This window comes from Bubalus kerabau, chromosome 21 (genome assembly GCF_029407905.1).
Source record: "Bubalus kerabau isolate K-KA32 ecotype Philippines breed swamp buffalo chromosome 21, PCC_UOA_SB_1v2, whole genome shotgun sequence".
Lineage (NCBI taxonomy): Eukaryota > Metazoa > Chordata > Mammalia > Artiodactyla > Bovidae > Bubalus > Bubalus kerabau.
In genome coordinates this window covers 33,967,760-33,991,312 of record NC_073644.1, presented here as the reverse complement: position 1 = coordinate 33,991,312, position 23,553 = coordinate 33,967,760, and the positions used below count along the sequence as shown (strand labels likewise).

Genomic DNA, 23,553 nt, shown 5'->3' with positions numbered 1-23,553 from the left:
TCATAGGAAAGAGGTAAGGATGGGACGAAATCCACATTGTTTTTCTTCCTTCCGCTCTTGCCAATAATCTCTTCCACCAGCAGTTACAGAACCAAAGCTAAGACTGGGATGAGAATGTATCGTAAACATTTTCACTTCTTTTTGATTGACATAGAGTCATGAAATCAGCATTGGATAGATCCTTTGGTCTCTGAATAAATCACCCTCATTTTGTAGGTTCTCCGAGAATGAAGACTCCCTGAGATCTGAGCCAGTATTTTATACCCTTGACATTCACTCATTCAACAAGTATTTATTGTGCATGTGCTATATTTCAAGTCCGGTCCCAGACATCAGGGTTACAACAGGGATCTGCAGAGAGCCTGCTCTTAGTCGCAGTGAACTAGAAAAGTCAACATTGGACAAATGGAACATCTGTGAGGCAGGAGAAGGTAAGCCTCTCCCCTGGGTGGACCCAACCTAGATAAGAAGTTCTTCCTCACATTTAACTGAAATCCCTCTAGTACCATTCGACCCCCTTTCTCCTTGACACAAATAAAATAGAGACGAAATGACCATCTCTCTTGTCAATACCGTCATAAAATGGTTACACTCATGAAATCACCACTGATTCTTCTCTTGCTTAAACAGCTTCAGTTCCCTTCACAGTGCCTCACAGGACATATTTCCTTGCCTTTAATAATAACTTTGCTCGCATTGGTGCAGACCTTTCTCATTTGTGAGGCACTTTGAGATTTACAAAGCACTTCCGCATCATTATCACACTTTGATCCTCACAACAACCCCACAAGGAAGGTAGTCACGATATTTGCTGAGCCCCAAGTATGCCCAAGACACTGTTCTAGGGCTGTGGGGGCACCTGTGCCACTTTATACTGTCCCTGTTGAAATTTATCCCACTTTTGTAGAGCCATTTTCTCAATGAGTCAAGGCCATTTTGAATTTTATTTCTGTCTTGCAGAGCAATAACAACCCCACCTAATTTAGTGCCAGCTGCAAATTTAATGAGCATAGTCTTAATTCCTTCATCCAAGCCATCAATATGGTTATTGAGTAGGATAGATCCTGGCCCCAATACCTCTGGGACAGTATTCAATATGTCCCCCTAGATTGATACCAAGTCATTGATAACTCCTCTTGGGATAAAGCCTTCCAGCCTCAGGCAGAAGTATAGATGGGAACACACTCTTCTAATGTGTCAAAGACTATACCTACTTTTAAAAAATCAAAATCCTTACTAAAATTAAGATAGATCCCATCTATCAGTTCCCCTGGTGTATGTAGCCTCTCATAATCATGGGAGGAAGTTAAATTGCCTGGCACTATTTGCTCTTTACAAAGCTTTACTGATTGCTACTTAGTATTTTATGTTCTTTCAAGCGCCATCCAATTGATTATTTGATGATTTATTCCAAGATCTTCCCAGGTATTGATGTTAAGCTCACATGTCTGAAATTTCTAGTGTCATCTTGTCTTCCTCTTGGACATTTACCCTTTTGCTGTCCTTAGGGGCTTTTCCAATCCTCTGTGATTTGGAAGAAACACTGGCTAATAGTCCCAAGATGAAAGTTGAAAATCCATTCAGTATCCTACAGGGCAAGCCATCAGGTCCCGCTGACTCGAACATATTAGGTTTTTTTAAACTTTTCTAACTATGGCGTCCCCTTGGCCTTCTATCCCCCTATTACAACTGGGACTTATTCCAGGCAGCAATTTACAGCTGTTGTTATCTTTCCCCCTGGAGGAGGGGAGTCAAGGGGACATTGCAAAATAAAATAAAGTAAAAAGCGCTACCTTTTCATTCTTTTTTCTGCTGTAGTGTCTCTGACAGAGACAATACCAGATGTTCATGTCCCATATTCTTTTCCTTTTTCGCATACTGGAAGACTGCATTCCCTGGCTGCCTTGTGGTTAAATTGAAGCCATGGGATTGGGAATAGGTGAATCCATTGATGGAAGAAATGATGCCCACCATTTTCTGGCCTGGAACGAAAACTCTCTCCATAACCCCTCCTGTTTACTGTCCCCTTTACTGACATCCATTGGTCACGGCATGTTGATAAGGCAGCATCACAAGAGGAAAGAAGACCAGACACCTGAATAACCAACCAGGAGTGCTGCCAGGAGGGTTACTCGACCTGCGCTGGACTATGATATAAATAAGAGGCACATTCTTGTACAGTTAAACCACAAGCTATTAGGATTTTCTTTTTTAATGTTGATGCAAAATCTCTCCTCTTGCAGTCTTCTCATGTTGACCTCAGTTTTTCCCTTGGAGATCATACAGGGGATATTTCTCTGTTGATGACAAAGTAAAATGTTCTCTTTTTGGACTAGTAAAATGTTTAAAGAATATCTTTTCTTACTTTCTATGATCTTTCCTCAGTATATATTTTTTATTTTAACCTTGTTTTATATATCTATGTAAATTGTCATTTCATTTGGAGGAGATCTTGCCAAAGGATCCTTATTTCATCATGTGCAAAAAAAAGAGAAAACTGACAAGACCAATTTTTTTGTTATAAAGAATTACAATGGTTTTAGTATCTATGTATGTATGAGTTTTCATTTTTAAAAGTTCTGTAATGTTATTTAATAGAAAGAAAATATCACAAATACCTGCGTGTGTCACCCAATATTTTTAAACGTTCACATTTCTTGATATTCACAAGAAACACACCTGATAGACCATGTCCCTCTGCTCATTTCCATCTCTCCCGTGTTAGAGAAAAGCAGTGTGTCTGCTCATACTGTAACTATCTTATGTGTATGTATATAATTGCCCAGTCATGTCTGACTCTTTGTGATCCCACAGATTGTAGCCCACCAGACTCCTCTGTCCATGGAATTCTCCAGGCAAGAATACTAGAGTGGGTAGCCATTTCCTACTACAGGGGATCTTCCCCATCCAGGGATCAAACCCCAGTCTCCCAGACTGCAGGCAGATTCTCTACTGTCTGAGCCACCAGGGAAGTCCTTTAACTATATATTAATTTAAAAAAAAAAAAAGTGTTAGTCGTTCAGTCATGTCTGACTCTTTGCGACCCCATGGACTGTAGCCAGCCAGGCTCCCCTGTCCATGGAGTTCTCCAGACAATAATACTGGAGTGGGTAGCCATTCCCTTCTTCAGGGGATCTTCCTGACCCAGCAATCGAACCAGCCCTCCTGCATTACAGATGGATTCTTTACCATCTGAGCCACCAAGGAAGCCCGTCTGAGCATAAAGAATGTATTGCATTATCTTGAGTGTTTTTAATTCACATAAATGGTGCTGGATTACATGCATTTCTATATAACTTGATTTTTTTCACTTAACATTATATTTTGAGATATAATCAATGTGAACATATAGATCTGGCTTATTCATCTTTACTTGCTGTGTGATTTTAATCCATTGTATAAATACAGCCTGAGTTTATTTACCTATTTCCCTTTTCATGTAGGAACATGTAGCTTATTTCCAATTTAGCACTATTCCAATAATGCCAGTTGTTCTCCAAAATATTTATACACGTTTCTTTCCCACAAGTCATATAAGCAAACTCCTATTTCACCATCTTTTTATCAACACATGGTATTGTTAAGATAATTTTTTTGTTTTTGTTTTTTTGCCAGTCTTCTAGATCATATTAAGTTTGTATTTCATCTGATTCAGTCTTCCTTTATGCCATTCAATGGTTTGGGTTGTCAGATTCCTGAAAAAGGTGTCATGAATGTTTTTCATATGAATTTTAAGATATTTTATAGTTTTTTGATCATATAAATGAAGTATTCTGTACTACATTTTCCAACTGAAAAGTAAAAGTACTATTATCCATCTTCAGATATGCCATTGATTTTTGGGTAATCAATAATTCTCCAAAAAGAAACAGTATTTGTAACAAATAAGCAACATCTAGCGAAGAAATCTTTACATTTTAAAAGTACTTTAATGGCACTCCATTCCAGTACTGTTGCCTGGAAAATCCCATGGATGGAGGAGCCTGGTGGGCTGCAGTCCATGGGGTTGCTAAGAGTCAGACATGACTGAGCGACTTCACTTTCACTTTCCATTTTCATGCATTGGAGAAGGAAATGGCAACCCACTCCAGTGTTCTTGCTTGGAGAATCCCATGCATGGAGAAGGCTGGTAGGCTGCAGTCCATGGGGTCGCACAGAGTCGGACATGACTGAAGCCACTTAGCACCAGCAGCAGCAGAGTATTTTCATTCACTAACATACAGCTCAGCCTTCAATCATTCAACAAGTATTATTTAATGCCTACTAGGTCCTAGGCCCTATGTTTAACAGGGCTGGTCCAGTGAGAATAAGACGATAAACAAACCAAACAATGAAATGAGATCCTTTCTGTATTTATTGAGAATCTACTTTCCATGATGGCAGAACTTAAGTAACTCTTGGAATTCCAGCCTTTCCTCTAAGTTTTCCACATCCTCAAAACATCAATACCTGCAATTTCTTCTTTCTGCCACGTGATGTCAGGCAGAGAATCGATCCTTCATCTCTCACAGATGATACTGGCTGACATAATTGCAATGTACTGCTTTCCACCATACCAGTACTCACTCACAACAACTGCCCATCCTTCATCAAATATCAATCAGTACTTGTGCTTTTTCTGCTGCAACACCATTGCCTCTAGATCGCTCAGAGTACAGGACTGGGAGATGGTCCCCATAGGCCATTCAAGTACAATTCAATAAGTTCTCTGGGCACAGGTACACCTCATTCTACTGAATGATGCATGGGCAACATGCAGGCAGCTAGCGGTGGATGACTCTCACGTGACAGTACCACAAAGAGCAAGCCAGGTTCTTCCCAGTTCCCCTACTCAGGCCATTGGTTATGCCCTCTAACGTGCAAGGAACATTCTGAAGGATTGGCTCTGCTCCTACGGGCTTCGCTGGTAATGCTGCTGATAGCACTCAGAGCTTCTCAATAACCTCACCATGGACCTCTCCCCATTTCCAGCCCTCCCTTCCCAGCTTTGCCATACTCCCACACCACCTCTGCACAATTCCTCCATGTGATCTGGTTTTTCCTGTATTCTTTTTCCAATCTACTGTGATGGTGTAAAATTCATCCTCAACTCCCCTCCTTTTTTGAATTTCAAGTCTATATTGAAAGTTAAATAGGCTGAATATTATCTCTGTCTTCTGCCATCATGAACCTAAACCTTCTCAAGGAAAAGCAGCTACCTCCAACAAACCAGAAGATGAGTCATAAATCACGAAATGCAAAGATAAAAACATAAAGCCTAAAACTCCAATATGTTTTCATATCACACAGTAAAGCTGAGAGGCAAGGTAACACAGAGTCCTGGATTCAGATTACCTGGGTTTAGCCCCCTCTGCCATTTACGGGTATGTAATGTTGACCAAGTTACTTAACCTCTCTATGCTTCACTTTATTTATATATAAAGTGGAGTTGATAATAATCTACCTCAAAGTATTGTGATAATTAAATAAACACATCTGAGGCACTAAGAACAATGCCAGGCACATAGAAAATACTTAAATACATAATTAAAGATGGCTCGTGGCTTGTTCACATTCAATTAATTACAAAGCACCTTGAGTCTAGAAGCTTATCTCACTGCTTACATGACTGGTTGTACCTGAAGATACAGTGATCATCGTCATGAAGCTCTGCTTCCTCAGTACACTGACCTCTTTGATGCCTGGTTCTAAGAAATGTATAGCCCAGATGTTTTTCTTGGCAATTTCATACTCTTACTAATGGTTATCATTTCGACTAGAAATCTTTTTCTGGTCTTTGGCCATGGGGATATCCACGAGACTCACTGCCTCATTTCATTCAGGTCTCTACTTGAATGTCACTTCCATGGGGAAATTGTCTATAAAGAAATAATCTGATACTCTTCATCCCACCTCCTGTTCTTTATTTTTCTTCATAGCCCTTACCATGGGAGAAGGCAATGGCACCCCACTGCAGTACTCTTGCCTGGAAAATCCCATGGATGGAGGAGCCTGGTCGGCTGCAGTCCATGGGGTCACGAAGAGTTGGACACGACTGAGCAACTTCACTTTCACTTTTCACTTTCATGCATTGGAGAAGGAAATGGCAACCCACTCCAGTGTTCTTGCCTGGAGAATCCCAGGGACGGGGAAGCCTGTGGGCTGCCGTCTATGGGGTCGCACAGAGTCGGACATGACTGAGGCAACTTAGCAGCAGCAGCAGCAGCCCTTACCATTCCCTAACTTTAGTGTATCTTTACTTCTTAATTTGTTTATTGTCTACCTCACCCTACTAGAACACAAACTGCAAGAAAGCAGGCATTTTGCTTATTTTATACACTGCTATTAATATATCCCCAGCACCCAGTATAATACCTGTTGTTGTTATTTAGTCACCAAGTTGTGCCTGACTCTTTGCGACCCCATGAACTATATAGCCTACCAGGTTCCTCTGTCCATGGGATTTTAGGCAAGGATACTGGAGTGGGTTGCAAAGAGATTTCCTTCTCCAGGGATCAAACCCATGTCTAAATCCCAATAAATATTTGTTGAATGAATGAACGAAGACTGCAGCTGGCTTATGACTAACCTTCAAAGAACCCTGTTGCTTTTTCCCTTAAGACCCAGAGGTGGAAACCAGTTTTGTGTTAATAATAACCTATGGTAATAGATGTCTGGGGCATCCATTTAGATTGATTATGAAGCAGGAAACTGCCTTGACTGATGACCAATGGCTCAAAGGGTTTAGAAAGGAAATCAAGACATCTTCCCTGTATTTTTCAGCTCTAGTCAAGACTAAAGCCAACCTTAGTCATCCACTCTGTCCATTTCCACTTCTGGACCCTACTTGGTCTTGTTTGGCTTTGTCAGGGAAACAGAAGCTACTTCTTCAGTAGAAGGCATCCTGTCTTATCAACCAACCACAAGGAAGGGAAGAGAGTGTACTTCTTTCTAAGGTCCAGGTGTAAGACTGGCCCTTAACTCAATACTTCTTACCTCCACACAGCCTTCACACTGATGTTCCTGGATCCTCCTGATCCAGGCCTACAGGACACTGAAAAGAGAATTATTGACAGCTTCTCCCCTCCCATAAAAGTAACATCCCTACCATAGCAATTACTATGTGTTCCTGGAGACTCTATGTTGTCCCCAACCCATATTTAAATTCCTTCTCTCTGTAGATGAAATGAGACATGGGAAAGGCTGAATTCCTTTTCTGCTCCTTAACTTTTCTGTAAGAGAGGAAAGGAAGAGTCTCTGAGATCTGATATTCAGCATGCACCTTTTGTGTACAGCTGGAGAGGCCCATCACTCTCATTGCAGTGCTTTAAAACACAGATTCCAAGACCTTCTTGCCCCAGAAATTCTAAGTAGCTCTTGAATGGAGCCCAGGAACTTGCATTTTAATCAAATACCCAGAGTTATTGTGATACAAATGATCCTTATACACACTTTGAGAAACATTGCTCAAGAATTTCACAGATGACAGATTAAAAACCCAACACTATAGAGTAACAAATCAATGATTTTCAAGACGCACTTTCTAATAAGGGACATGGCTGACTTTTTTTTTTTTTCTCATTTCAGACTTCTGGCTAAATATCATCTGCTCAGAGAGGACCTCCATGACCAGCCTGTAGTTTCTCTCCAATGCTGCTTTATTCCTCTATAGTAGTTATCACTCTGTAATTATTTTGTATTTATTTATTCATTCATTTACAAATTTGGGGTCTCCTCCCTGCTTCCTGGGAGCAAAGGGTTATCTGCCTTTTCAATGCTGTGTATCTTCAGTCCCTAGAACAATACCATAGTAGGAGTACAATAAAAGAATAATGAAAAAAATGAGCAAATTTGTAAATGAACAATTCTCTGAAGTTCATAAAGTTCTTCCATTTTTTTTACCCAGAATACTATTTAGCAATGAACTATGTTCATCAAATACATGTTGAAGAAGATTCAGGGAAAACACATATGATGCTATTTTATAAATGACAGATATGAGACACTCATGTTGTCTGGGAACATTATCTGAACAATGGCAGAATTACAAGGCTTAAAGAAGGCTCATGCTTTTATCAGCTTCATTGATCCTGCGTAACTGACTTTGTTGAATCTCTGGGCTAAAGGGTAGCAATGGTAGCAAGCAACTGCATCCACCCTCAAAGCCACTCACCAACACCCACTGCATCCAGTTAACTCATCCAGGTAATCCATCACTGATTCATTGATATTCCAAAGCTACTTTACTGTCACATAAAGGGGAACATGTTTTTGACTTTTCCTTGGTGACACCAATTAAATGATATTCCCTTTTAATTTTATCTTCCAATTCTCTCAACTTATATCTTGGATGTTTTTCCCCAGGAACACTTTCCCCAAAACTCACAAAATGTTCCAAACCTCAGCATAGGCTTATGCCCTGAGAATTTGTTATTCATGAAGCAGGCCTTCTGAAGTCTGATTTCTCGGGATTGATGCTTCGTCTTTAAACAGTGAACATGAACATTGGCTCAAAGGGCCCATGACAATCACTTAGGAATAACTCAGACATTTGTGTCTGGGCAAGGTCTCCCCTACACAGGGAACCTTTTGTAAATATTAGTTACTAGAACCGTAGCACTAATAGATGTAGTTAATAATTATCACAATGTGCCCAAACTGCACAGTTTGCTCCCTGATTACTATATTAAATTGCTATTGAGCTGTGGTATTCGCTTCAGGCAATACTAGTAAGAACCCCCCAAAGACCCTGGCTGGCCTCGCTGTACAAAAATGGAAAGTGTTTCACAGCACACAATGCTCAGGCAGCGGTGGGCTTTGCCAGAAAACAAACACACAACTCAGACAATAGAAGGAAAGTTTTATCAGAGCTGAAGTGTCCTTTCTCTTGGGAACTGTCAGCTCTCAAAAAGGAAAACACGCACACACTTGATAGCAGCTTACAAGGCAAGCCGTTACTCTGGGCACAGTGACTCACGGTGCAGATAGAGAGCACTGCACAGCCAGAGCGCCAAGGCTTTGTTTTATTTGCATCTGATTACGTCTAGAGATAGGCCGAGCCAGCTCTGAAGAGTTGAGGGCCCCTCAGAATGCAAGCAGCCTTTCTCTCCCTGTGAGCAGGGAGGGAATTTTCCTTTCCCACACACCCTCTCCTCTCTGCTTGACAGGTCAAGTGGCCTGGACAATAGGGCAAAGCTGCTGAGAGCAAAAACTGCAATTTAATGGAGAGGTGTCATTAGCTCCAGGATAGCACATTCCAAAGCAGACACAATGGGGACACTTGTCACAAAGCAGCACACAGCTGCCCACCCCTCATCCACCCCCACACTGCCAACCCACCTCCATATCTGGGATTTCAGAGACCCACAGGGGGAAAATGGGTGCTTGGCAATCAATGAGCACGTACAGCCACCCAGTCTGGGAGTGCAGAAGCCTATCAGGGTTTGCCTGCCAAGGCTGGACTCAATATGTGCTGCCTTACAGGAATCAAGGCTCCTGGAGGCCTCCAGCAGTTTAGTCATCTCTCCAGGCTCCTCTGTCCATGGGATTTTCCAGGCAAGGATACTGGAGTGGGTGGCCCTTTCCTTCTCCAGGGCAACTTCCTGACTCAGGGATTGAACCCAGGTCTCCCACATTGCAGGCAGTCTCCCGCATTGCAGGTGAATTCTTTACCAACTCAGCCACTAGGGAAGCCCAACAAGGAAAAGAACGATGGTCATTAAACAGCTAATTAAAAGAGATTCAGCAAGAAGGATGCCAACTGTGCCTTGGCCCTGTCAGGCCAGGCAAACCAGGAAACAGCCACCAACACACTTATGTGCTGGTTAAGAGAAGTTACATGGGGAGTCATCTGCAGTCCTCTTAGTAGCTGCAGTGTCTCTGGCCTGTGCCGGCAGACACAGTAATGGATGGTCCCAGCACAGAGGAGACAGTAAAGAGTCACTCCATTTCTTCCCCCCGTGCAGCCCGTCTACCTGCTCCAGATTACCAAGGCGAGCTGGTCTGGGTCCATTCCCTAGTCCAGGATACCCAGGTGTGAGCTTGGAATTCCAAGGGCAATTCAGGCCAGCAGATAATCTATAACAATAAAAATTCCCAGGTGAATTAAGGGCAGGAGGTGGGAGGAATGAATGTTTACACTGCAAAGTCCAGAAAAGAAGTCCGAGGGTGTTGACTCTTGGAAAACCCAATGGATATTAAACTAAAGGACTTTAGGTTTTTATTTAAAAAAAAAACTTTCCATTCTCTGTTTTCCAGAAATATATTATTCGTTGCAATTTTTTACATGTCAGTCTACTCATTATGAATTCCTCAAGAATAAATAAGGTTCTTATTCATTTCTACCATTTATGAAGCTGTGTGACTCTGGACAAATTACAAGCCATTCAATGCATTAAGTGGGGATTATATTAATGCACATGAAATCTCTTAGTACAATGCCTGGTACAAAATAAGCCTCCAATAAATGTTAGCTGCTACTGTTGTGACCACTCCATTACTATTATCACTGTGTTATCTCCGACCTTCTGTCCTCAGAATCCAGCACAAAAGATGGTCCGAGTTGGTTGTATGACCAGCTGATTGACTTAATGAATGACCGAGTGGATGGATGCATGTGGCAGGCAGCTTTCTCTCCTGGGATGCTCTGTCCCAATCATCAGTCCCCTGATGCCAGGAAATAGGGGGTCTTGGTCACATCATTTCATCTGCTATATTCTAGACCTCACAAGCGTCAATGCCAGCTGACAAACACAGCCTAGTAAAAGAGGATAGCAATGCACGTTTGATTTTTTTTAGACTCATTTTCCATTCTAATGAGCCTGTGAGTTTGAAGAGGACAGCCATGCCAATAGCTCCTGATGATTATTTTCAAAAGAGCCCATGTTGAGACAGAGGTCAGGGCCAGAGGGAGCACTTATGAGCAGCCCTACCTATGGCTCCTCCTAAAAGCCACCACAAGAAGAGGAAGCCATGGACAGCTGGGTGTCTGTACAGAAGGTCCCATCTCAGAATAGATCCCTGAGTTCAAGCTAATAATATTCCAGCAATGTGATTTAAGGCAGTAAGAGTACAAACTCTGGAATTGTGCAACCTACATCCTAATTCCAATTTCAATACAAAAGACTGAAGCTCTCTGAGCCTCACATTCTTTATCGGTAAAATGAGGCTGATACCAACCACACAGAGTGTCTTTGTCCAGTCCTGTTTCTTTAACCAAGAACCACAGACTGTGCGGCTTATAAACATCAGAAATTTACTTCTCACAGTTCTGGAGGTTGGAAGTCCAAGATCAAGGTCAAGTTCTGAGAAGAGCCCTTATTTGGGCTGCAAACTTGTATCCTCACATGGCTAGCTCTCTCAGGTTAGGGTTTCAACATACAAAGTTTGGGGCAAGCACACAAACAGTCTATAACAAATGGAGTATGAAAAGGGAAAAATAGTTACACTGCAGTGGAGAAATATGACAGACACCATCTTAAGCAAGTAGTCAAGGTTAACAACACCAATAACAGTGTTAGTCGCTCAGTCCTGTCCGACTCTTTACAACCCCTTGGACTGGCAGGCTCCTCCATCCATGGGATTCTCCAGGCAAGAACACTGGAGTGGGTTGCCATTCCCTTCTCCAGGGGATCTTCCTGACCCAGGGATCGAACCTGGGCCTCCTGCATGGCAGATGGATTCTTTACTGTCTGAGCCACCAAGGAAGTCATAGTAATCTCATAAATCAGCAGAATGCAGTGAGGGCACCTCTGTTCGTTGCACAGCTTGATGTAGTTTAAATAAAAGGATCCATGCAGGGAATTTAGGGCAGAGCCTACCATACAGAAAGTCTGATACTTTTTAATCTAACTGATTCCTCTCCACACTGAGTTCTGAGCAAACTAAGATACAGACTCAGGCTTACAAATGAATCCAAATATTTTTTTGCAAATGGTGAAACTGGATTGGGGAAGCCTGCTTGATTCAAGGCCAAATTGGGTTTTCTACTACTCCTAGTTTGAAGCCAACTGACACCTTGAAATCCAAAAGGGAGCACAACATGTGCTATCTCAGCAACATAGAAATGTATCTTTTTCCTCCTTCCATCGGCAGTAACAGAATAGACCTCTAGTGGCCCACCTCCTACTCATTGCAGTAGGCAGTGGAGCTGGGTCTTTCCTTTCTTAACCTAATTCCAGGCTAAATCCATTCCTCCTCTTTCACATGTAGGACTAAATCCCAGAGCCTTCTTTCCTTTTCCTTTTCTCTCTAGCCCAGATATGTATCTTTTTTTCATATTCTTGCATATTTTCCTGGAGCCCCTATAAAAAGAAATAAAGTCTAAGATTTCTCGAACAGTCTGAAAAAAAAAAAAAAAACTGCTCAAACTCATCTTGCCTAGCCTCTATTTCCTAAATTGGATAATCCTGCATCAGGAAATACCTCCCAGTGTGGGGAGGGAGGAGGGAGGAGGGTTCAGGATAGGGAGCACATGTATACCTGTGGCAGATTCGTTTTGATGTTTGGCAAAACTAATACAGTGTTTCAGGTTTAAAAATAAAATAAAATTTAAAAAAAAAAAAAAGGAAATACCTCCCACCAGACAACAATTAACCAAGAACTACATACAATCTGGGCTTCCCTGGTGGCTCAGAAAGTAAAAAATCTGCCTGCAAGGCGGAAGACCTGGGTTCAACCCCTGGGTTGGGAAGATCCCCTGGAGGAGGGCATGGCAAACCACTCCAATATTCTAGCCTGGAGAATCCCCATGGACAGAGGAGCCTGGCGGGCTACAGTCCATGGGCTTGCAAAGAGTTGGACATGACTGAGTGACTATCACACATATAATCTATTGTTTCACCACTTAGTCCCAGTAGTGTTCCTCCCCCTCCCTACCTCTTCTCTCTTTCCTTCCATAAACTTCCCAGGAACTTTCCCTGGAGGGATAAACAAAAGCTGCATTCCCACCTACAATTTCTGTGCTACCCCGAAACTCATCTAATTCTGATTAAAATTTTCAGTGCTCATCTCCTTAGTCTTCCAGGATCAATTCCATCCCAGAAGTGCAGCCTTGCCATCCCAGTCTCCCCCACAACTTTTATTTTGACTCCTCGTTAATAAGCTTCTCACAATAGGGACTTCTGGCTCCCTGGGGGTTCTCCCAGTTCTTGACCATGCTCCTCTGTTGAATAACTCTGTAATCTGGTCACTTTTCGGATGTAGTGGCTCTCGTAGCAGGCTTCCCAGGTGGCTCAATAGTAAAGAATCCACCTGCCAACACTGGAGACGCGGGTCCAATCCCTGGGTCAGGAAGATCCCCTGGAGAAGGAAATGGCAATCCACTCCAGTATTCTTGCCTGGGAAATTCCATGGACAGAGGAGGCTGGCAGGCTGCAGTCCATGGGGACTCAAAAGAGTGAAACATGACTGAACAACTAAAAAACCAACTCTCTCAGTCCCCCTGTGACAAGCAGTAAACATGGCTATGTTCCCTTTTCTAACAGCCTAGCCTGGTATTTCAGGTGCTTGCCAACAACCTTGAACAAGACCCACCTGTATTTCTTTTAAAATAGTCAAGGAGGCAGACAGAGGCATAGCGACCACAGACCTGCCTCTGCAGGTCCAAACCACTGACTGATCCAGACACCCAGTTAATACATAGTTTGTTACCACTACTTTGTGGTAACAAAAGTGGTGACTTTTGTTGACTCTACGCAGACTACTCAACATTTCAATTCTGCTCATGGGTTTTGGTCTCTTGCTTGTGAGATGAATGCCTCCAAACACCCACACAGCCTGGACTCCGTCCCTTGAGGGAAGCAAGCATGGAGGCCTGGTCTACATACAACCAGACCATTGCTGCAAAGCAGGGCAGTGGGTGGACATGCCCTGGTCCTCTTAGTGAAACTGCCTGGGCTAGAAATGATGAGCAATGATGACGGTCAACCATCTGAGGTAGCTTTTCTAGACTGATCTCAAAGATGAAGCTACCACAGTGTTTGAATACATGGCCAATAATATACAGCTTATATGTTGAAATGATATAAAATTTCTCTTCTGGGAAAAATACAAATTTTTATGTGACTTCTTGAGGACAATAGCTAATTGTCCCAGTGTAGTACTTCCTTCTTTCTCCACAGAGAAGGGATGACTGAATCATCAAATATACAGTGGGATTTAGGGGCTTATCAAGGCTGCAGAGGAGAATTTGACCTAGAATCTCCTGAAACAACTGGCCCCCAGGATCTCAACCTCTTTCCTCCTTTCAGATCTTTCTTACCTGGCTTCCACGGTCCCAACCTTCCCTTATGATCTAGTAGATCTCATTTTCCCTTTCCTTTCTATCTTAAGCTGTTCAATCTCAATATTTTTTTAAAGAAATTCTTTTCTTCCTTGAGTCTAATCAAAATGACTATTTTTCTTTCAGTCTCCCCCTGTTCTTGTTTCTACTTCAGATGAAAACCTGCTTTGAATCCTATCCAGTTCCTCTGGGAAAGTCTCAGCAAACCTGATTCCCAGAGACCTACACAAGGTTTTTTAACTTTTTCTTTTTAAAAAGATGAGATTACAATAATTCCATTAACTCCACTGAGTTTTTCTTCCACCTAACTTAAGAGGATGACTTCTTAGTCCTCTTTACAGATTAAATAACAAAAATTCTGCCTGTGTCTGAATTCCTGACTGGGCTCATGAAATCTACAACCATAACAGGAGGCAACACACTTCCTTGGAAAAGGAAATGGCTACCCACTCCAGTATTCTTGCCTGGAGAATGCCATGGACAGAGGAGCCTGGTGGGCTACAATCCATGGGGTTGCACAGCATCGGACATGATTGAATGACTAACACACACATACTTGGCAAAAAAAAAAAAAAATAGTCAATTTCAGACTATATTGAGTAAGGAAGAACGTTGGCTTCAATAACTAATGAACAAACCACATGATTCCAAGGGGATGGTCTTGACACTGCCCCTTCTTTGACCCTAGAACTGGTTACAGGGCAAAAGAAGTGAAAGAACAGGATTTGAGACAGCTAATCAATGACTGCTCCCAATCCCTTTACAATATAAAGGCAGGAACCATGCACACCCATGTTCCTAAATCCTGGCCTACAAAGAAATATGTAAGGAGAACAAAGATGTTTCTACTTATCAATGCCAAAAAAAACTGTTCAAACCAAAAGTTGCTGTATTTTATAGCTAGTGCAGCTGCTAAGGTCAAAAACAAAAACCTAGCTACCATATCTTGTGCCTAACAAAAATAGCCACACACCGGTGACTACCAGCAGTAAAGATGTCACAGATAGTAAACGGAAACCTGAAAGACCCACCCTTTCCAAAGACCTCTTCCAAACCTTACCAGCATCCTTAATCTCCTTGAGCAATATTTAGACTCCTGAATGGATATCCAGTATCCAGTCTTGAAATTTCCAGACTTTATATCCTATATAGGGGTTTTGCGGAGGCTACTAATCTGCACATCCTCTCCATTCTGAGATCTAAATCAATGTAAGAGTCAATGATGAAAATACCAATTTTATTGGTACAATGAGTACAATGTTTACTGAAAAGGAGCAAGCTCCAAAATACATAATTAAATTTGAAAAGCAAGGTTCATAACTGTCCATGGTGTATGTCATCTTTATATGGGCATGCATGTATACATGACCAAAGACAAAAACAGGCTTTCTGCACTGTCCCATGAAGTCTGGAGTTTAGGCTCTGTACATGGGAAATCTGGGACAACAGGGTAGATAATGAACTAGTCATTTAAAGGACTATGGCTCAGGATTTCCCTGGTGGTCCAGTGGTTAAGAAGCTGCCTTGCAATGCAGGAGATGCTGGTTCAATGCTTTGTCCAGGAACCAAGACCCCACATGCCACAGAGCAATTAGGCCTCACACTGCAACTGCGAAGCCACATTAGCAAGTCCACATGCAACACTGAACGATCTTGCATGACACAACTAAGACTCAATGCAGCAAATCAACCCATCAATAAAAATGCTTTTTAAAGACTTTGGCTCAATTCACCGCATTAAGCACAAAGTCCTGAATTAAGAGAAGCCATACATACATAGCCACATGTAAGCTATGTAAAACAGCTTCCATTAGTGAAACACTGGATAATTGCACCCTTGCTATCTGACCATTCAGAGAGGAGACAAGATTACTTCCCAGTACTACTATGTTGCTACACAGGGGAGCTAAACAGGGGTGTAATAACAGATATGAACTAGTTGGTACAAAGTTGTCCTTTACACAAGTAGCCAGGTACAGGTATCTCTATATAAGCATGGTGGTTCAACTGATGCCTGTCTGTAGAGTCTAACCCAGGGATAGGTGAGTTTTTTCTTAAAGATCCAGATAATAAATAATTTAGGCCTTAGTCCCTGTCACAACTACTCAGCACTGTCATTACACGGTAAATGCAGTCATAAATAACACATACATGAATGGGTGTGGTTCTACTACAGTTAAACCTGATTTACAAAAGCAGGAAAGCAATAGTCTGCAGACCTGTGGTCTAACCTGTAAAATGAAGCAACATCCCTTCTTAACCTAAGTAATTTGGTGCAAAAAAAAAAAAAAAAGAAAAAACAAGAAATATTTCCACATCCTGGGCCTCCACCACCTTTTACCTAGACTATTATAGTAACTTCTAACTGACTTCTGCCTTGCTTTTACTTACTCTGATGTATCCTATGCACTCCACCACAGTTTTATCTCCAAAATCAATTCTGATTACATGACTACCCTGCATAAATACTTTCCTGCATAAACACTTCTCATAGACACATCTCATAGTCACTTCAAGAAAGAAATTCAATCTCTTCAACATGGCTTAGAAAACAGTTCCTATCTGGTTCCAACTCACTCATAAACTCTTCTCTCCATATGCTAGCCTGCTAGCTCTATTTAAGTGTCAAACATTCTCTAGGTACACCAGACTCTACTACTCTCCAAATCTTTTCACATACTACATTAGTCAGAGTAATTAATGCCAGCTACCACAACAGAAACCCACTCCAGCACTCTTGCCTGGAAAATCCCATGAACGGAGGAGCCTGGTAGGCTGCAGTCCATGGGGTCGCTAAGAGTCGGGCATGACAGAGAGACTTCACTTTCACTTTTTACTTTCCTGCATTGGAGAAGGAAATGGCAACCCACTCCAGTGTTCTTGCCTGGAGAATCCCAGGGACAGGGGAGCCTGGTGGGCTGCCGTCTATGGAGTCGCATAGAGTTGGACACGACTGAAGCGACTTAGCAGTAGCAGCAACCACAACAGATAGACTGAATACAGTGAAAGTCAGTTTCTCTCTCAGATGAAGAGGGATGCAGGTCTGAGGGAGCTCTCCTCCATCCAGTGACCTAGAGATCCAAGCTCCTCTGTCTTGTGAACTTATCCATTTCAACGCATTACTACCAAGTATGCCACAGGAGGAGAAGAGAAATAGAATAGGCACTGAAAGGCTTAGGTGCCTAGGATAATAAGTAATGCATCATTTCTGCTTATAATCCCTTTCACTAAGATTCAGTCTCATGAATCCAATGCAAGCAATCTGAAAAACACCGTGGCACACAGGGACAATTAGTGAGTACAATTTTCTTTGCCATGTGTATCCCATGCCCTCTGCTTGGAATATCTTTTCACTTCTCTTCCTAGTAAACACCTTCTCATCTTCCAGGCTCTGATCAAATGTTACAGTTCTGATCTCTTAAGACAGTATTTCCCCTCTTCTATGCTCCGGTGTGTTTGTGCTCAATCGCTCAGTCCTGTCCATTTTTTTGTGACCCTATGGACTATAGCCTACCAGGCTCCTCTGTCCTTGGGACTTTTCAGGCAAGAATACTGAAGTAGGTTGCCGTGCCCTCCTCCAGGGGACCTTCCCAACCCAGGGACTGAACCCATGACTCCTGTGTCTCCTGCACTGCAGATGGATTCTTTACCGCTGAACCATTGGGGAAGCCCCTAAGTAATATAAATATCTACTGTGGATGTATCATCCTGCTTTACAATTATGTGTCTGCACATCTAACTCCATTTCAGAAGATGAGATTATCTCTCATCAGTAACTTCCCACCACAATGCTAGGCACCTGTAACACTCTTACTTGATATATGAATGGATGAATGAGTGAATGACCCCACCAAAAGTGAGGGCTTCCCTGGTGCTCAGAGGGTAAAGAGCCTGCCTACAATGCGGGAGACCCAGGTTCAATCCCTGGGTTGGGAAGATCCCCTGGAGAAGGAAATGGCTACCCACTCAGGCTCTAGAAAGATTTTCCCACAGAAGCAAGCAAGCAAACAAAAAAAGTAAAGAAAACTGACTTTCTCACCAGCCCTTCTCAGGGGTCTGAGTTAACAATTAAGTACAAAACTGCCTGCAGTAAATGAGCTCTCATAAAGATGATTCCTGGACCAAATTCATTAAAGCTGAAAACATCTAAAAGAGCCTCATGATTATAGTGTGCCCTATAAAGTTTCAAACAATATAATATTTTGACTCTGGAACTAGAAGACTTGACAAGTTTCCAGTTGGGAACAGGAGCTGTTGTCGAGACTCACTGTCCCAGGGCTTTCCTCTGAGAAAACGGGAGGAGCTGTTGGGTGGTGCCAATATTTCCAGGCGGCTGGCCAAGTTAGTAATCCAGGCATGTGTGTGTTGTGAGACACAGTGTCCTTCTCTCAAGCTGACACTCGAGTCCCCTCCCGTGTCTAATCAGATCTTTCTTGTATCTCTAAAGTAAAGACCAAATTCAGAAAAAGTCAGTGGAGTCCATCCTATTTCCAAAGCAGAGATATGTCGGGAACTGGAAGTGTCTGCCTCACATTTTTGGTAGCCTGCTGCGTTCTGACTGAGGTGAGGTAACCATAACAAAAAGCAAAAGGAATGACTTCAGTGAAAAGTTTGCCCAGGGCAAAGCCAAGAGGTATGATATTTCTCTTGGATTACAATCAACAGACGCACTTAAACTGGTGTCAGTATTGTTCAGAATTCTGGAGATAAGTTGTAATACATTTCAGGACTCTTAAAGATCTTTTTTCCAAGCTTTTGATATTTCAGTTGAACAGTTTGGTTGGCTGGCTTTTATACCCCCCAACCCCCAAAGAATTCATTAAGGAATCTCAGTCATGAATCTGGGGCTAGTGTAAAAACAGCTGCCTTAATATCAGTGCTCTGTGGTTTATAAGCTCACCATTTTCCTGGGAGGATCTAGAATCATATTAGCTGTGACTCTGCTAAACACGTCTCTCGATGAATCCCTGCCATTAGCACCAAAAATTCCAGCCGGCTGACTAGCTGTGGGCAACATCTCATCTTGCTGACAAAACCTGCCATCGGCCTCGATGAATTTGGAGAGCTTGTCTCATCAGAAAAGCTCCACGACAAATCTACCTCTGGTGCCGACGTTAAGACACTGCCATCAGGACAAAGGTCAAAACATATTTGAGTTCTGGACTCATGTGAAAACTTATCACTGAACTAGACTCCTTGCTGAAAGGACAGGAGATGCCCTGTGCTGAGAGTGAAAATTGGCTCCATGGGGAAAGCTTCAAAGCCATTTTAGCCATTAAAATGTGACTGGATGTATCAGGCAAGCAGGAGGGGTTGGAGCAGAGTGTGGGGATGCCATAGGGAGCTGGTAAAGAACTTTCTCCAGAAACCGGCCTGGTGATCGTGTGTACTCATTCTCAGGAGCAAGAAGCACTGGGGCCAGAGCCTCATTACGGATAGGCTGTTTAACATACCCATTATTGGTGCATTTATCACGTTTAGGTTGATCTCACGTCAAAAAATAATGATGCCAACGTGGACTGCCTCTCGGAGATATGTTAAGCTTGCTACCCAGAAAGAAAATAAAGATTCTGAAGCACTTTAACATGAACTTGGGCAAACCCCAGGAGATGGTGAGGGACAGGGAGGCCCGGTGTGCTGCAGTCCATGGGTCACAAAGAGTCGGCACAGCAGCTGAACAACAACAGCACTTTATGTGCATCAGAGTGTGAAACAGACGCTGCTGGAAAGCTTTATACAACGAGAGACTGCTCAGCTGCTCCCAGATATGATAAGAGTGGCCTATCCCATTGCCTTGGTTCTTAGGGTATGGCCCCTGGGCCAGCAGCATCATCACCACACACAGACTTCCTAGAAAGGCAGAATCTCTGGCCACAGCCTAGACCTACTGATCCAGACTCTCTGGCAGTAGGACCAAGCAATCTGTGTTTTAAGGAGCCCCCAGGAGGTTTGGTTCTGATGCTCAAGTCAGAAAACCATAGCTCTGGAGAATACAAAGGGATCTTCATAGTCAGCTCCTAACCTGGCCACCCACTCAACAGATGACCTTATGGAAGCCACTCAATATTGCTGTCCTCCCCTCACATTCATCTAGAAAGTAGTCATCTCAGCCACTGTGGTCCAAATCTGCTACTTCCCTCCATGCCCCTGGCTAGGTAGTCAGAACACTTCCGTTTCTTCTGCACAGCACCTGGTGTTGCCAAGAGGTATTCAGATCTCATTTTGTATAAATCTGCCTCCTCTGAGGAACTAAGCAGAACAGGGTTTTGTTTTAATTTCCCTTTGATTTGGAGGTGGAAAAGACTAAAATGTTCTAGACCAGAGTCTGTCTAGATGAGGGATTGACCAAATCTGGCCAGATGCCTACTTTTGTAAATGAAGTCTTATTGGAGTCTAGACACACGCACTCACTCTACATTGTCAGGGCCTACCTTCCAGCTGATGGCTCAGTCAGTAAAAATCTGCCTGCAGTGCAGAAGACCACCTGCAGCACAGTAGACTTGGGTTCAGTCCCTGGGTTGGGAAGATGCCATGGAGAAGGCAATGGCAACCCACTCTAGTATTCTTGCCTGGGAAATCCACCAACAGAGGAGCCTGGTAGGCTACAGTCCATGGAGTCGCAAGAGTCAGACACGACTTGGCGACTAAACCATCACCGCCGCCTTTCAGCTACAACAGAAGAGTTGAGGAGTTGTGACAGTGACCCAGTGGCCTTCAAGGCCTAAAATATGAACTCTCTATGCCTTTCCAGAAAGCATTTTCAGACCACTGATTGGTCCAGACACATAATCAGCCCACACTGGACTAGAAGAGATGGTGCTTATGGGTTCGTGAACTGGAGAGGAGCAGGAGCTTCAGGGATGACAACAGAGGGGGGTGTCTGCCAGGAAAGCACAAACATTCATCAGGTGACTGAGAGCCCCTCTGGTGATTCCATCCCAACTAGCCCACAGACCACACTTTCAGAAATGGGGACTGATCTGACTCTTCTGATGCACGAATGCATAAGCCTGGGTGCTCTCAGAAAAGTTCACCAAATAAAAAAATCTGGTTTAAATCCTCACTTGCAGCTGTGATTTTTCTTGCACTTTCTAACAAATTTGGCAGAGGGTGGGAGGATAAATTTAAATTTCCAGGCTTCTTTAATTCATTTAGCCAGGAATGTGTGTGGTTGTTCATTTAGCCTTCAAATTTATACTGCTAATACTCCAACTCCATACTTGTAAAAGGCAATTTTAAATTTATAGAACTCCTCTTCCAGCAGACCAGAAAGCTAAATGAAGTTTTAACTTGTATCATAACATAAACAAATGCTTGTTCCAAATGTAACCTTCAGGCATTTTGGAATTAGGAAGTTCTAATCCCTCAAAAAAGCAGATGGGCGGAGAGTTTGCACATGTCAAGGAAATTTTCAGGGTATAGTGAGAAGACCAGTTGATGCTTCTAAGATGACAAAGGAAATTTTGAAAACTGTCAGCTTTAGAAACAAATGAGAAATTGTTTAGAATTCCAGGAGAATTCTAAAAAGGACTTAAATAAAACAAAAAGAAATTTTGTTCAAACTCTTTGGTATTTTTAATGTTTCCTTATTTTTAATATTTACTACATAACTCCATTATAGAAAATGCATAAAATAAAGAGAATCCACCATGGCTCCTAACACAATTGCTAACATACATCCTAACACAACCGCTGTGACTAAAAAAAGAAAACTCTTGAAAATAAAAATCATTAATAGAATCTATTTTTCTGATATGGAAGTAATTGTTTCTAAATTATTGAAAAGCTAATAAGAAGCTCAAAGGGCAGTGATAACAGGGAGCCAGTATCCAGTTAAATATTAGTCCCTAATGACATCATCAACAAACTCTCCCCAGAGCCTTCTCCCACCTCAGCCTTCAAGATTTATCCAAAATCCTTTTCCTGCATTCTATTCCTTCTAAGTTCTTTTATTTTTCTTTTCCTTTCTTAATTAGTAGTAATATAATTATAGCTAACTCTATGCTGAGTACTTTACATAAATTATTTCATTTCATTTTCACAAGAATTCTGAAAGATACTAGGATATCCTCATATAATCCATGAGAATCTGGAAACAGAGTAGTGTGGTGGATTGTTGCTATTATGGTATTAAATTTGGTCACAACTGCCTGAATGCACGCCTGTTCAAGAACTAGAGCTTAGGTTTCTAAGCCTTGAATGGGGACTTGGTCACATGACTTGCTTCAGTCAATGGGACAATAGTGAATATGATACAAGTCAAGGTTTGAAAGTTCCTTGCTCCTTGGAACTTACCCTCTCTTGCTGCTGGGAACTTTCAGCCACCACATAAAGAAACCTAGGCTAGTCTATTAGATGAAGAGGGATTATGTGGAGAAGGGCCCCATCTGAAGCCCCAGACAAAATGAGTGAACCCAGCCAATATTGTGAGGAACACAAATAAGCTATCCCAAAGGAGCCCTGTTGAACCGTCAACCCATCAAATCATGAGCAAACACATGATGCTTTTTTTTTAAGCCACTAAACTTGGGGATAGTCTATTACACAGCACAAGCTAACTGACACAAAGTGCTTTTCTCAAGTCACACAGGCAGGACAAAGATTCAAACAGAAAGTCTTGACTATACAGCCCAAATACTTAACTCCCTATTATACTGTGAAACTCCCAAGAATCTAGCCAGCACCACTGGGTAAAGTTAATGCTTAACAATGATGCAGTGTCCCCGTAAGGATAACCAGAAAGATGAGTTATCTGTCAAGCTGGCACAGAGATGGGCCCTTTCCACATGTTGCCAGCAGTAGCTTATTTCTAAATTCAGACCAGGGGCACCTGGGAAATAATTAGCTCCCGTGTTGCTGTCCTCTCATAACAAATTTGAGGGCAACTCTTTATTTTTGCTAAAGTTAAACAGTTCATGGCACACATGTTACTTAACACTTCTCTAGGAATAGAAATGTATTTGCTTTTAATCAGTTGGGGACTCATTAGTGAGGCTGTCTTCATCTCCCTGAGCCTTTGCCTCTTTTGCTTCATTTTTTGGGGGGTTTTTTGGCTCTGTATTAGTGTTTTGTTTGTTTTCTACAGAACTTTCATAAATAAAACCTAATGGGCTGAACAAATCAGGAGGAGAAGCAATGTCAAATGCAACACAAGAGTAAACCCTTATAACCTTCCTCTTTTTACAATCCTTCCCTAGGCCTAACAGCAATCAATGAATAACTGATCATTAAAAATAAAAGGGAGTTATTCAACTTTGAGCTATATGAAGCATTAATCTGGTACAGAGCTACTA

General features: G+C 42.3%; 1 long non-coding RNA gene across 1 annotated transcript in view; it reads right to left on the bottom strand.

Moving 5' to 3' along the window:
* Positions 1-23,553, bottom strand: part of LOC129636130 (uncharacterized) — a 143,928-nt gene that overhangs the window by 47,166 nt on the left and 73,209 nt on the right. The window contains exon 2 of the long non-coding RNA XR_008706662.1: positions 9,968-10,056. This is a non-coding gene — a long non-coding RNA (uncharacterized LOC129636130). The remainder of the gene's footprint in view (positions 1-9,967; positions 10,057-23,553) is intronic.